The sequence below is a fragment of the Piliocolobus tephrosceles genome, chromosome 4 (assembly GCF_002776525.5).
Source record: "Piliocolobus tephrosceles isolate RC106 chromosome 4, ASM277652v3, whole genome shotgun sequence".
Taxonomy (NCBI): domain Eukaryota; kingdom Metazoa; phylum Chordata; class Mammalia; order Primates; family Cercopithecidae; genus Piliocolobus; species Piliocolobus tephrosceles.
In genome coordinates this window covers 173788352-173804782 of record NC_045437.1, presented here as the reverse complement: position 1 = coordinate 173804782, position 16431 = coordinate 173788352, and the positions used below count along the sequence as shown (strand labels likewise).

Sequence of the window (16431 nt, the reverse complement as noted above, 5' to 3'; positions counted from 1 at the left end):
AAAGTCTTGCTTATTTTGTTGTGAAGGCCAGTGGAATATAAAATCATTGGCATTAATGAGTAGCACATTCTTTGCTGAGGGAAATAACAGTTTAACCAGGCCCGAGGGTTTATTTAGTTCAACATTGAAAATTGAAAAGACTAATGAGAAGATAACATGACAATATGAAAAGACAGAAGCTCAAAAAGCATATTCACTAGAAGACAGAAGAGCCAAAGAAAAGCAAGTTGAAAAAGAAAGAGGAGCCAATTTAACGAGCCCTAAAGGCAAGAAATATGTCTTCTCCTGCCCATTTCTCTCTCCCACAGTCTATCCTGCATTGAATCACACATTGCTAGTCACTGAATTTCATGGTGTCGCAAAAAGACGAATGATTGTAGGATCCATGGAAGTGCACTTAGGCTTGCTGTGGTGGAGGCCACAGTGGAGATGAAGGCTTTGCTCTGAAGCTCTTGATTGTGTGTTCACAGTGGGATGGACACACCAGTGGGATGCTTATATTCCAAAATATAAGCATATGAGTGAAAATAATGATGTCAAAAGACAATAGCAAGTATGGGCTACTATTTAGGGCAAAAGGAATCCTGAAATGAAGGAAACAGAACTACAAGGCTAACTGGAGCATAATCTTACAGTTTTGCACTCAGGGGATTAAGTTTGAAGCATGGTGTCTTTTGGCCAAATTGAACCTACTTGTAATGTGGACTAACTTACTTCACATACTTTGGTCAGTCCCAATGTATGGAATTAGCTTAGTTTTCTCATGCTTGATTAAAACAAGACAACTAAAGCCAATTATTCCTCTTCTAGACTTTGTATATATAATTTAATCTTTTATTTTATTTTTATTTTTGTAGAATGGGGGTAAAACTACAGATCTCCACCTCAGGGTGGTATATGTAAAGGTTAAGGAGTATGACATCAATTAACAGTCCTTAAAGATGTTACATAAGCTCAAAGCAATGTGACCTAAGACGTTTTTCCTATTTCTGGTACAAGTTAAGGCAGCCATAAATGAAAATACGAAACAAAATTTTGCTTTTATATTTGCTTCACAAGAAGGTTCTCCCTGAGTGTCAGGGGGAGGCTGTGGGACTTCACCATGTGAACAAACGAAAGCACAGGTCAGAGAATTTCTTCTTCAAATTTAGAAATGTAAATTTTCAGCAATAAAATATCTGCACGCCTTCAAAGTGTTATAGGTGAGATACTTCCCTGTTTTTTTTCTTAAACACTCATTCTATATTTCCCATATTTCCTCTGATAATGAATCTCATCTTTCAATAACTTTGTCTTCATGTGTCCTCTCAACTGCTTTTCTCTTCCTCCTCTTCCTCTCTGTCTTAGTGCATTTTGTGCTGCTGTCACAGAATACCTTAGACTGGGTAATTTGTGAAGAACAGAGGTGTGTTTCTTACCATTCTGGAGGCTGGAGATTCCAAGGTCCAGGGGCCTGCATCTCACTAGGGCCTTCTTGCTGTGTCATCCCCCATGGTGGAAGGCAAGAGGGCAAGAGAAAGAAGAGGGAAGAGGCCTGAACTCATCCTTTTTATCAAGAACCCTCTCCCAAGACAACTAGCCAACTCCCACGATAAGAGCATTAATCTATTCATGAAGGCAGAACCTTCATGACCTAATCACCTCTTGAAAGTCCCACCTCTCAACATTGCATTGAGGATTAAGTTTCCAACACATGACCTTGGAGGGACACATTCAAACCATACATAGCTCTCTCCTCTATTTCCCCTCCTGTTCTTTCTCTCTCAAGCTCCCTCTTCCCTTCTCCCCTTTTCCCCTTTCTCCTCTTTCCAGTGACCGCTACCTTCCTTCTGCCTGGTTGTTCTTATCCTCACTCCTTGGTCTTTCCATGCAACCATGTTCTCAGTCCACTGAGTGTGCTTTGAGGCTGACACTCAGGGTCAAGAAGGCTCTGATGCCTGGTATTGGGTGATGCCAAGAACTACTGATCTTGCCAAAAGAGCATGTAGGCTGGTGTGTCCAGACAGTTCAACTGTCTCTCCAGACAGTTAAAAGTTAAACTGAATCCTATTACATCTTAGCTTCTGTGGTAAGTAAATACTGCTGAAGGTGTTTCTCCAAAATTAAATGCCCAAATATTTGATTAATAGTCTTTCCTCTAAATATGAGGAAAAAAATAGATGATATAACATTTTTGCTTACTTGGATGAAGCCGGTTACTTAAGCACTGCATTTTATTATGCTTTACCTTATACAAAGTATAAAAACAAGTAATTGTTGATTGGTTTCTGTGATAGCAATAATGCAGTAACAAGTCAGGGAGTGGTACTGAGGCTGATTTGTCTGTGTGGCATTAATACTTTATTAACCAATAAAAACTGCTTATCTATTATCACCCCAACTATAAAATGATTTCCCTGACCCAGTCCATTTATTGTATACCTTTCTTCCTGAAAATAATTAACAACGTATTCAATATAGTCATGATTTTTTCCAATTTCATAATTAGAAATTAAATTTTTTCTCACAATCTTACGCCCTTTTTTTTGGCCCAAACCCATTCAGTGACTTGTCATTGTTGACTTTAAATGAAAGAACAAATGCCTTAGTGTGATGTTCAACATCTTTTGTAATTTAGATCTCTGGGACCAATCTGTATAGCAATTTATTCTGGGGAAGGCATGAAGAAGCAAAGTGAGATGAGATTTAAAATGTAGCTCATCTTAGTTACTTCTCGTGTTTAATCCATTCTTTGCTCCAATAAAACCTATTTTTTTCTCATCCAAACTGTAGCAGGATTACCATGTTCAAAGCAAAGCCTTAAGGGACGCTTACAAGTAAATATAACTGCCTCACCCGTGCAAATAATGATTTAGCACAGTTAGCAGCATTTGAAACCATACATATGTTGCCTTTGGCTCATTCTTCTCTCTAATTCAACAAGATTTAGCAAAGGTTATCTCTACAACACACATTTTTAGGAGTTATTCGGACTCTTCCTCTTCCCTTCCCTTCATAAATAAGTCAGTCCTAGAGGTGAAATAGAGCAAGGGGGCCCATGACTTGAAGTGGGCATTAAGAGTTTGAATGGGGTGAAGAAAGAATCCACACAGAGGAGGGGAGATCACAGCGGAATATCAGAACCCAGACAGGTTCTGATTCCAGACAGAATTCCAGACAGAATCAGACCTTATTCATAAGGTCACCACGCGGCGGTGGAGGGGATGATGACATGGTGACTTAGAGCCCAGATAGGGTGAGAAGGGCATCTAATGGGGGTTGTGCAACCCAAAATGGGCAGTTCGAGTCCTTGTGGGGTAAAGAGGATATCCATATGTTGGAAGGTGGCCTAGTATGAGGTATCAGAGCCTGGGAAGGGTAAGGAGGGAATCCACACGGGGAGGGAGAGAGGTAGATATAAAAGGTGAGTCGCCACAGGGTTATGGGTCAAACAAGAAAATACATCCATGGTAATAGGATCCAGGCTTCTCATAGTTAGAGAAGGGAGTTACAGATATTTAAATGAAGGGAACAAGAATGAACTGTTCTGGTATGGAATTGGAAGTATTTGTGTGGACTCATGGTTTTCAATATATAGATAGATTTATAAGTATTTGTAAAGTATGTAACGAACAGCCGTAATATGTGTAGATATATTTTGCTCTTTATCTGAATACACATAGATATAGATATAGTTTTTGCCATTACTTTCAGTGGCAAAAACCACAATTACTTTTGCACCAACCTAATATATCTATATCTACATCATCTCTATCTCTCTCTATTTATATAGAGATAGAGAAAGAGTAAAAGGAATGGCAAAACCTGCAGTAACTTTTGCACCACCCTAATGGATTTAGACTCTAGCTTCCCTCCTGAGAGAGAGTAGCAGCAGCAACACCTAGTTATGGACTGAATGTATCCCCCAACAATTCATATGTTGAAGCTCTAACCCCCAAGGTAATGGTATTCAGAGGTGAGGACTTTGGGAGGTAATTCGGTTTAGATGAGGTCTTAAGTTTGGAGCCCACATGATGTGATAAGTGCTCTTACAAGAAGAGGAAGGGACACCAGAGCATTCTCTCTCCCTCTGTGTGTGTGCACCAAAAACGGCAAGTGAACACAGAGAGAGGACGTGGCTGTCTACAGGCCAAGAGGAGCACTCTCGCCAGGAACCGAAGCTGCCGGCACCTTGATATTGGACCTTCCAGTCTCCAGAACCGTGAGAAAGAAATGTCTATTGCTTAAGCCACCCAGTCTATGGTGTATTGTTATGGCAGTTCGAACTAAGACAACCCTAATAATGAGCACAGCTATTGCCCATATCTTGACTTCTAGATGCCATTCTCCACTAAAAGAGCCAAAGTTCCTTGAAGAAATGGCTGATTTCAGGGCCAGGACAGGAAAGGAAAGGGACAATTAAAAGTGGAACATCTTTTGAAGCAAAAAGCAAGGAAGTACTAAAAAAAATAATGGGGACATACCAAATGGGCCCAAAAGCCAGCTTGAAGGAAACCCCACTGGCCAAATCTAGGAAAGTTTAAGAATCATAATAATAAAGGCAGTAAGGGAACAAAATGAGAAATCATGAGCTAAATAACAATTAAAATTTTGATGAGGAAGGGTATTTACATAATTTCAAAGTTCTTTCCCACAAAGTGCAGTTAAATAATGAAGGCAAAATGAGTAATTTACAATGGGAAAAGCCTGGCAGATGTCACCTCAATCACGTGATCAGTTCCAGTGATATTCCATCACAGTGGGATAAATAGAAATTTTATTCTATTTAATAAGATGAAATGACAAAACTACATCATTATTCTTGTTATACTTCTAACAAAGCTGCAAACATGAATCTAATAATGAAGAAAAAACAAATTGAGGGACAGGCCACAAAAATAATATCCAAAAGTCTCAAGGTCATGAAAGTCAAGGAAAGACAGAGGATCCGTTCTAGACTGGTGGAGCTTAGAGACATGACAACTGAATGTAGTGTGTGGTCCTGAACTGGTTCCTTTTGCCATAAAAGACTAATGTTACAAGGACAATTGGCAAAACTTGGGTGGAGTCTGAAGATCAGATGCTATCATTGTTAATTTCTCAACTTTGATGGTTTGTTGTATTTATGTAGAAAATATTTTGGCTGTGAGAAATACACATCAAGGAGTGAAGCAATAACCTGTTGATTCAGGAAAAAAATATTTTTATAATAACTCCAGGTTTTCTATAAGTTTCTGAATAAACTAAACTTAAATAAAAGAGTTATTTGTTACTGGAACTGCAATGCTCTTTCATTTCAAGTCACTTTTTTCTTTAAAATTTGATAATGGCCACAGCCACAATCCTGAAGTTATCTACTAAGTATTTTAATAATTATGCCCAAGTTGGAAATGCAAGTTGTCCAAAAAGACTTAATTTCTTGTTTCAGTCAACATTTCCTGTCTTCAACCAGAGGGACTAAAAACTTAAAACTTTTAAATGTATTACTCAAAATCAACAAAGCTATATAAATGTAAAATAAATGTAAGTCATTACACTTTTAAATAAAGTTTGTTTGAAACCTTTATATAAAAATTTGTAGCCTTTATACTTCCAAAAGTATTCAATCTTACAATTTCACTAAGACTTTTGGGAAGACCTTTACATATACATGAGTGAATCATGTAACTTGAATATTATGCCAACAACTTGACTTAGTCCATATTACAGTAATAGCTAATAATATTTTACCATTTTATATAATCAGTGATGAACAGTACACATCTAGAAGTATAGTAAAGTAGTCTTCCCTTAGCTGCAGTTTCATTTTCCACAGTTTCAGTTACTCAGGGTCAACTATAGTTCAAAAATATTACATCACTACCCTGTGTTTTGGGGCCACTATTAAGTACAATAAGGGTCACTTGAACACAAGCACTGCAATACTGCAACAGTTGCTCTAATCACCAAGGTGACTACATGGTGACTCATTGCCATCCAGTGGGCCGAAGCAGGAGGGCAAGAGATTTCATCACACCACTAAGAACAGTGCACAATTTGAAACTTAAGAGTTGTTTATTTCTGGAATTTTCCACCTGTGTCACAATACCTGTGTTACTGCCCTCACTTCCCATCACGTAGCCATTTTACCATTTTACATCATCACAAGAAGGGTGAGTACAGTACAATAAGATATTTTGAAAGAGAAAGATATATTTGCATATTTTTAATTACAATATATTGTTATAATTGCTCTAGTTTATTGTTAGTTACTGTTGTTCATTTCTTCCTATGCCTAATTTATAAATTAACTTTGTCCTAAGTACATATGTACAGGAAAAACAGTCGTGTATATAGAGTATACATAACTCTATACATATACATATGTACAGGAAAAACATTCGTGTATATAGAGTACGATAACATCCACAGTTTTAGGCATCCACTGGGGACCTTGGAAGGTAGCATGTGATTCCTGATCCATAGCTATGTATTCCGGGTTTTTTGTTGTGGTGGTTTTTGTTTTTGTTTTTTGAAACAGGGTGTCACTCTGTCACCCAGGCCGGAGTGCAGTGCTGCCATCTCCGCTCACCGCAGCCTCGACTTCCTAGGCTCAGGTGATTCTCCTACCTCAGCCTCCGGAGTAGCTGAGACTACAGGCATGCACCACCATGCCCGGGCAATTTTTTGTATTTTTAGTTGAGACGGGATTTCACCATGTTGCCCAGGCTGGTCTCAAGCTCCTGGGCTCAAGTGATCCAACGGCCTTGGCCTGCCAAAGTGCTGGGATTACAGGTGTGAGTCCCCACGCCTGGCCCGTAGCTAAGTATTCTTAATTGTTACCATCTAGTAGAAGTGAAATAACAACTCTCTGCTAGGTGCAGATTACCACCTCCTTTCACTAAGACAATCCCGACTTACCGTGGTTTGAGTTACTGTTTTTTTACTTTACAATGGTGCAAAAGTGATACAAATTCAATAGTAATCATACTTTGACTACCCACAGAGCTATTCTGTTTTTTTTTTTTTCCCTTTCAGTGTAGTTTTCCATGAATTACATGAGATATTCAACATTTTATTATAAAATAGGCTTTGTGTTAAATGATGTTGCCCAACTGGAGGCTAATGTAAGTGTTCTCAGAGCATTTGAGGTAGACTATGCTAAACTATGATGTTTGATGCATTAACTGCATTTTCAACTTACTATAGGCTTATGGGGACATAACTTCATCATAAATTAAGATCACCTGTAATTTTTTCATTGAAGAAAATCTAACTAGATGAATAAAATTATCTTGATTTGGGTGCTACAACATGACTTCAAAATTCTAAATGGAATTTAGAGGCACAGAATGGAAAACACAGGTAGATATTATCTACTCTATTTTTAAAATGTAGATCCTTGGATCAGGATTTTCAAAATAATAAGTTGCAGGCTTTTTAATAGAAACTCTTTCTACCCAAGCTATATTCTTAAAAGTATATTATGTATTTCGCCATTCCTAATGATGAAATACATAATATAAAATGCTCATTCAATATTACTGCTGCAAACAGTGCATCAAACGTTTGAGATACACAAAAGCACTGTTTTAAGGCAAGAATATAATATTTTCTAAAATATTGGGGTGGGGCTTAAAGGACTAAAGTCATTCTTTTTTGTATGAAGTGTTACACATGGAAGAAATACATAGCAAGAATCTGTGCTCCCACCCCCTGGATTCACTGCTATTGAAGTGATAATGAAGAAGTGTCATACAGTGACATGGGCCTTGAATGTATCTCTAAACACTTTTATGCACAGTGACATATTTTTAAAAAGTATTCATTAAATAAGTTGCTTTCTTTCAAAAAAAAAAGTATATTATGACTTATTTTGCTTGCTAAAAAGTTTATTTTGTGAAAAAAAGGCTGTGTGTGTATTTATAATAGAGGTTATGTTTGTGGGAATAGTGTGTATGTGAACACTTGCCTGTCCTTGGCTGAACTGCACTTTAATTATTTTGATTGCCATGGAAAAGAAATAGCAGGATATAAAGGCTTCCTCACTGTCTTTGCTTTCTTTCACAAACAATACCAAGCAATGAGATGAGGCTGTCACCTTCTCCGCTCTCAGGCGTCTACTGAAGGTGGACGATTTTGATGACGTGATGAGTCCTATACTCTCAGAATTCATAGATACACATCAGAGGATTAAAGGAGCTCTAAGTATGGAGTTTGCAAGAGTTTGGGGTTTTCTATCCTCTGTGAAATGATCACCTTGTCTTTGAGAATAGTTCTTTAGTGTTTGCATGTCTTACTTGAGATCAACACAGGTGGTTAGTCCCATCATTTCCTATGGGTAGGGACAATCCTTAGTGATGCCAGGGCTCTCAGGGTTCATTTAGGAGATTGTCCTGATAATTCTCCATAACAGAGAATAGCTCTGGTTTCTTCCAGAAAGTGTTCCTTTGACTTGTCAATAGTGAGCAGGAGACCTTTCTGATCACCTAGCACTAGAGGGTAGCCTCAGTGTTTATGAACTCCTGTCAGAGGGAGGCAGGGTGAAAGTACTAGTAGTAGCTCTAGAAATGAATTATTATTCATTTCTTCACAAGGTTGATGTTTTCCTTCATTTCCCCCAGCACATACCCCCATTTTTAGAGAAATGTTACCTCTTTTTATAAATAAGTTCAGAGAGAAGTTTTGACCTGCTCGACTAGAAGTAGCACAACGAAGTAGGGAGAAGATGTGGTCAGCAGGGAAATTCTACTACCTGCTGAGTGTCTTCTGTGGGTAATACACCATACTGAGCTATGTGCTATATGTGCCTTGTCTCAGCCTCAAAATAACCCTGTAGGACAGTGTGTCCAGTAGGCTTCAGTTAGAAAAACAGAAGCCAGATCAATTTTGTTTGCTTGTTTTAGCAAAGAGATTTTAATGTTAAGGATTTGTTAAACAAGTATTAGAGAAGTGAAAAAAACAAAAGAAGAACCCCAAGTTATAGCTCAGGAAGTAGTTCTCAGCCTCAAAACTGGGGAATAATGGGCAGAGGTTAAAGTTACTAGGATGTAGAAGTTTGGATGAAGGAGTATAAGATTTTCTGTTTTGCTTGATTTCACCCAGATGTTCTTATTCCAAATCTCAGGATCTCTCTCCTTCCCAACCAATCTTCTAATGCTCACACTTGAGCCTTGTCAAGGCTGTGAATTCAACTTACATTGTAATGATGTATCCCACAGAGCAACTACAAAACCTAAGAGACTCTTTTCAGCTGCCTTAGAAGTTTTCTGGTTCTCTGACCATGTCTCAAGTTGGTCATTTTCATCTCATAGGCACTCCAGTGCACACAGAAATAGCTATCTCACCATATGATCTTCATAGTGGTTAAACAAAGCAGCCACTTGGTCCCAGAAGGCACTTGCTTGAGTAGGTATTTCATTTGTAATCAACCACAGGTGATTGCTGATTAATCGTGGGAGTACTAGGAGTCCGCACTGTGTTCAAGCCCAAAGTCATGATCAAGCCTAAGCTCAGAATCTTATCTTGAGAATCTATTTCCTAGAATTCTCTATAGTTGGTCAGGAACTCAGAAACCAAATCGGCTTTTTTGAATGAGAACTGTTTACAAGGAATTGGTATTGGAGAACCAAAATGACAAAAGAGTAAGGCTGAGATAGCATCGAGACAGGAACCACAAGAAACAGTTAGCACTTCTGGTGGGGGCGGGGGGAAACAAGGCAGGAGGTGGAGTTATTAGAACCTACAAGCTGGTGTGGCTACTTCACAATCTCAGAGACAGGGCTCAGCCCAGCCAGGATCCAGACCTTAAGGAGAGGGTCAACTTGACTGGGGCTGATGCCTCAAAAACTCAGAGGAAAGCCCCTTGGAGCTGGACTCATACCTCTGAGGAGGCGGCTCTGGCCAGCTGCTGCTGGTATCTCTGTGGGAACTTACTAAGCTGGTCTGGGAGACTGAGGGAAGAATCCTGAGAATTGGAATCCAACAGCCACTGCCAGGAGGAAAAACCATTGCTGAGGTGATACCGACAGAAACTGGAAGCAAACAGGAAGGAGCAAGCAAGCCCCTTCTTTCTCTTCCAACCTTTCACGTCCCTTGACAACCCTGTTGGCAGAGCTGGCAAAGCTAAAATGTGGTTTACATAGTCCGAGTCCTAACATCACAAAGCAGAGCATTAAAAGGTGGTTTTGGAACTGAGACACAATGGCTTATTAACCAACTCAGGTCAGTATAATTGTTCTGATCTCAACACGTGGGGAAATAGGCGTTTAAGGTCACAGTGCTAGCAGAAGCAGAAGCTAGAATTTAAGACCCATGCTCTCTACTGCTAAACCCCATTCACCTTTGGGTTTTCCTTTTATTTATTAATTTAGGACATGGTTAAGATACTGTTACACTCTGAGAAGCCTCTCTGAAAGCTTTTAAAAAAAACACATACATCTTCCGTAAACCAGAAATAATATAGTGTCAAGTGGGAAGCTCCTGGAAATAACAGAAATGGGTGTCCAAAACAAAGGAAAATTTATAAGATAATTATCATAAGACTAGTTAAATTTGGACTTGTTCTAAAAAGAAACTTTAGGTAAATGCATTTAAATAGATGGTTGCGTCTACTTTGCAAACATTATTTAGATATATTTTTAGGGGCTTATAGAAGCTCTAAAATGACTAGCTTCATGCTGTCAAGTCACTGTTTGGGTTTATAGTTGCATTGAAAAATGATAGACTGTGCAGGAATTACAACCTAAGGATATTTTATTGATATAAATAAACTTTATTTGTAAAAATATAACCTAGAAATACGCTTACATTTCTCATGAAACCTCACGTTAGCTGAAATGCTGTTTCCTATAGTTTCCATAAACCATTATAACTATAAACCAGATTTAAGTGAATCTAATGTTTAAAATATCAGAAATTTAATATATAATAAATTCCAGTTTCAGATGTCAAATTTGGGAAAACATCTGTACTAAATTCATTGATGCATTTTGAATATTCTTATTGATGTTTTCCTTTAAAGGCAATTAAGACTTTTTTTTTTTTGCTTTTTATATGTTTTTCCATTTTTTATTTGCAGCTCTCCTCTGAGCAGCCCTTTTCTCAGCAGTAAAATGAAACCACTGCATTAGGGCTTTTCTCTAGGGACCTCTTGGAAGTATTTCATGGTTTCCATAAATGTTGATTAAGTATAGCCAGTTATTGACTATGTCAGCTACAAGGGGTGGGGCTACGCTGGGACAAAGAGAAGGACCAGCATAGCCCTTGCCTCCCATCCCATCCCCTGCTTTAAATAGGAGAGATTCACTTTTGTTGGTTTCATACATTGAAGTTTATTTAGGAAAAAAATGGTAAAAACATTGTCCGAAAACACATGGACTAGACGGGCTCCAGAGCCCTCTCCAGATGTGACACCGCATTGATACACAGCTTGTCCACTTTTCGAGAATGTTTTGCACAGTCCAACTTGCCCTGCAGCCTCTGCAGGTCCCACACATCCTGCATATCACAGAGGCCCCTTCCTTTCCTCTGACACGACTCACCTTTGACTATAGCAGAGACAAACAAATCCTACCTAGTGGAGATGAAGATTCTGGAAGCAGTGTCCATTTTGGCTGATTCCTGGTCACTAAGATACATGCCCTTCACATGGCATTCTTCAAGTAGCAAGGTTTTTTTTTTTTTGTTTTTTGTTTTTTTAACTGTTTTAATTCTGGATTAGGGATTTTGTGCCATCTGCTGGGCTGGACATACTTATCTCACACATACAAGAGAGTTCTACATTATTCTTAGAAGTATTTTAAAATATTAGTACCTTTAAAAATTGTGAAATATATGCTTATTATAGGAAATGAGTAAATACAGGAAATGATAAAGTATAAAACAATCCAGAGATACCTACTATTAATATCTGTTTTCTTACCTGCACATAAGAATGTGCTTTGTTTGGTTTTAGTTGTGGGTTTTATTTTAACACCAATTTGAGATCAACACTGCATTGATATAGGTTATAGCAATAGCAGGAAGAGGGGATGCATTGCAAATGTAAGGTTCATGGAGAGGAAATGCTCTCAGCCGCTGTTGTGTTTGTGAACCTTAAGACTTGCATTGCCTATCGTGCAAAGCAGGAATCTTATGCTCCAATTTAACAGGGCAAGCTAGGAGGAGAGGTAGGGATGGCGGAGTGGGTTAGAACCTGAAAAAAAAAAATGCCTTATATTGCTCAGACTCCTGGGAAACAGATCACTAAGTTACTATTCACAGTGAAGAATGTGCCACTGATCCTTTCTATTAGTGGGTATGCATGAGTACCAACGTGCTAGTTGCTGTGGCAGATGATGCCATAGAAATGAATAAGTCATATAGATCCTGCCTTGAAGTGGGAGAGGTCTGATAGGGGAGACGAGTGTGTAAATAACTATGAACAAGCTTGCAAACATGGAAACAGAGGTGCTTATTCTAACTGAGCAGTGGGGATGATTACACAGTGGTGATTTTAGACATACACTGGGGAAAGCGTAAGTGGGTCCTGGAAGTGGGAACATTCTAGCACTCTAGCTAGAATTTAGTGTCAGGCTAATGAAAGGATGCAGTGACAATGAGATTGGGAAGGTAGAATTTGGTCATGTTATGGAAGGCCCAAAATCTCATGCTGAGGACCACAAAGATTTTGGAGGAGGAAAGTGACACAATGCAGACAAGAATTTTAAGGAAAATAACTTCAGCAGCGAAGTGTGGAGATTGAAAGGACTTAAGGCAGGGAAACTAGGTTAGGTTAGAAGGTAGCCTGGGAAACATGGGGTGGGGAGGGTGAGTGTGAAAAAGATGAAAATTCAATGCACTGAGGAAATAGAGCACTTTCTGAAAAACACAATCTATGACTAACTACTTCTAAAAAACAAAATTTGGACCCAGTTGTAAAAGAAATCTGAGAGCAAACACACGTTTCTGTGGATCTTTAACAGGAGGCAGAACCTTTCAAAATTAAGTGGCTTACCCTGAGAGGTCAAATCTGTAACACTTTGTAATTACAAGCCCCAGAGAGCCTTTCAGGGAGTCCCTGGGGCCCAGGGGCTGCGGAGGAAATGAAGCAGAATGAGGAAATGCGCAGACAAGTCGCCTTTGCTTTCTGGTGGCAGGGTGGGGGAAGAAGGTGGGTGGCAGTCAGCTCTGCAGTTACTGGTCTTGACCCATAAGAGGACAGGAAACATTTTAGACTCAGTAGTACCCCAGGAGGGAATGTAAGCCTGGGACAGAGGGTCATGTCCTGAACAGGGTTTGGTGGGAAGGCTCCCAAGTCAACACACCTAACCACTTGCTCTCTTAAGCTCATCCACTCCTGATCCCAGGCCCTCTTCCTATAATCTTTCAACAAATAGGTATCTCGGAAAGGATGGCCTTCATGCAAAGATCACAGATTGAACAGAAAGAACCAGAATGGGGTTTCTACGAAGGTACCAGGAAAATCAAATAGCCGGTAAGGGACACATAGAAGAACAAATACACTACAAAGCAGAACAAAAGACCAAAAAAACTTCTCCATGGAACAAAAACATTAAGAAAACACTTCTTCTTTGAAACAAGTGATCAGATCAAAGATAGAGATACGATAAAAGGAGAGATGATACAAAGCTGGGCAGGCAGGGAAAAACATAATGAGATTTATATCCCAAAATACTTACATTAAGGGGAAAAAAAGAATGAAAACTGGTGAGCTAAACATACATCTTAGAACAACAGAACATCAAAATATACCCAAAGTTCTTAGAAGAATGTGACATAGAAAAAACAAGAAAGCTAAAACTTAGTTCTTTGAGAAGATGAGAAATCTCTGAGAGAAAAGGTACAAATAAACAGTGTTATGAATACATTATGTAATTACAGATGCTGCAGACATCAGTGAAAACATGATGACATTATGAACAAATTTATGCCAATAAAGTTGAAAACGTAGAAGAAATGGTTACATTCCCAGAAAAATATGATATACTAAACTGTCTCACAAATTTTAAAACTCTCTGCATTCTCAGACCTGCTTTTGTAACAACAATGTGTATCAATCTTGCTTCTTAACAAATATGTTTCCACAACATTATTTTAATGACTACTTCATATCACATTATTTTGTTTTGACAATTAAGTTGCTGCCAAACTTTTTATTCTCCCAACTTAGCAACTCGATGCCTAGCTTTACTCTTGTAGCTAAATTTTTGCGAAGATCTTTAGCTTTCCTTAGAATAAATGTCTCAAAGAGGAATTGCTGGGTCAAAGATAATGTCTATTTTAAAACTTTTGATATATACCCAATGGCTATATATAATTTCTATTATAGCCATTTGGCTTAGACACTCCTTTAATGCCTTCCCTTCACTCCTGTTATATACCAAATGGCCATGAGAGAAATTACCTAATTTATACAGAATAATAGAAATCATAGCCATTTGGTATATAACAGGAGTGAAGGGAAGGCATTAAAGGAGTGATGAAAGAGTGACAGGAAGGCATTTCTGGAAAAGAGAGTAAAGGCACATTTAGGTACAGCAAGAACAAAATGTGTCCTAGGACTGGGACGTACTGCACGATATCAGTAAGTCAAATTAGTAACACAATATGAGCATAATAATTGTGTTAAAAGTAGTAGTAAATATAATAGTAATAATAGTAACATAAGGAAAATAATTTCTTTTAATATAAAACAATTAAACTGAACATTATGTTCACTTATACCACTCTCTGTTTCAAATTAGAACTTGTGTAAAAAGTTTTTATGCTGTGCATCAAAAAACACAATAGAATATTTTTTAGAGAGGTTTTGGTTTTATAGAAAACATTGAACCAAAAGCACAGAAAGTTCTCATGTATTCCCTTGTGATCCCCCAACAGTTGCCCTGATTGTTGACATCACGCATTAGTGTGGCACTTTTGTTATAATTCATGAGCCAGTATTGATAAAGTTCACAGTTCATATTAGGGTTTGTTCTTTGTCTATTGCATCCTATTCTATGGCTTTTGGCAAATGTATAATGACATATATCCACCACTGAAGTATTATACAGAATACTTTCACTGCTTTATTATTATTTTTCAATATATAAAAATATATGTATTTATTTACTGGCATATAAGTCATGCTAGTTCTACAAGGAAGTTTTGGGGGAAAACATTGAAGTAGTGTTTATCCTATTTTTTGTTTTCTTTTTGTTTCTTTGTTTTTTAAATTGTTTTAATGATTTTCCAAAATGGATCTGCTGGAGGTCCTGAAATTGCGTAACTCTGCTTACTCTCCTCTCTGTTGACTTTATTTCATTTGCCTGCTGGCCACTCCATTTTTGTCATTGGGAATGATACTCATTAGAGTCTGTATACACACAGAGAAGCTACTGGAGTGCACTTTGCAGTTTAGCCATGTCAGAGCCTAGACAACCCCTGACACCCCCACTAGAGCCCTCTGAAATCTGTACATTTCTCCTACTTTAAACTCTTGCTCATAGCAGCTGCAGTCACTTAGAATGTCCTTCTCCCTCCCTCTTTACCTGAGTTTTCCCTGTGCATTTTTCAGGATTCACCAACTGGCATCTTTTCTAGTGAGTCTTTTTTAAAACAAATTTTTTTGAGACAGAGTCTCACTGTGTCACCCAAACTGGAATGCATTGACTCAATCACGGCTCACTGCAGCCTCAACTTCCCGGGCTCAAGCGGTCCTCCTGCCTCGGCCTCCTGAGTAGCTGGGATTACAGGCATGAGCCACCATGCTCGGCTATTTTTTTTATTTTTTGTAAAGATGGGGGTCTCACCATGTTGTCTAGGCTGGTCTCGAATGTCTAGGTGCAGGCAATCCTCCCACCTTGGCCTCCCAATGTGCTGAGATTACAGGTGTGAGCCACAATGTCCGACCAGGAGTCTTTCTTGACACCTTGATTCCCAGGGACAGCACACTAGTCCCTCCACCCCTTCTGCCCCTCTCAGCTCTGCAGTGCCTTGAATACTCGTGATGCACATCTCGTACTTACTTAATTACATATCTTCTTCTTTTGGACCTGTGAGCACTTTGAAGAAAGGAACTGTGTCTTATTTGCCCTTTTATCATTGGCACATTGTCTGGCTCATTAAGAAGTATTGATTTGAAGGGCAGTGTGGACAGATACCCTCGAGTATATCCAGTGATGGAGCCACTGGTCCTGGCTAAGGTCTATAGTATTCTAGATATCAGTGCCATCCACTTCTGGCCGCCCATGATGACTCCCACTAGAAAGTGTACCTTTTCAAAAATACAACTTGTAACACCTTCACAGTAGAACAGCAGCTTGATAAAACAGTAACCACAGCGAACCAGAAGTAATAGTACCCTGACAATAAGGGTTGTTCTTGGAGCCTTTCAATTAGAGGATTGGAGCAGCCCAGTGAGAGCTTGTTCAATAAGTGCTAAGAGAGATGCTAACAGCTTTAGGAAGATAAAACCAGAGAGTTTCCTAC

At 38.7% G+C, this 16431-nt stretch overlaps 1 protein-coding gene across 2 annotated transcripts in view; it reads left to right on the top strand.

Moving 5' to 3' along the window:
- The first annotated feature begins 4095 nt into the window (after nucleotides 1–4095).
- The window catches only part of ARL14EPL (ADP ribosylation factor like GTPase 14 effector protein like), a 28341-nt gene continuing 16005 nt past the window's right edge, over nucleotides 4096–16431 (top strand). Inside the window, exon 1 of one of the 2 annotated variants that reach the window (XM_023194238.2) lies at nucleotides 4096–4201. The gene's annotated coding sequence lies outside the window, so the exon portion shown is untranslated. Of the gene's footprint in view, nucleotides 4202–9759; nucleotides 10183–16431 lie in introns of those variants that run through there. The other variant, XM_023194231.2, reaches the window with a different exon arrangement.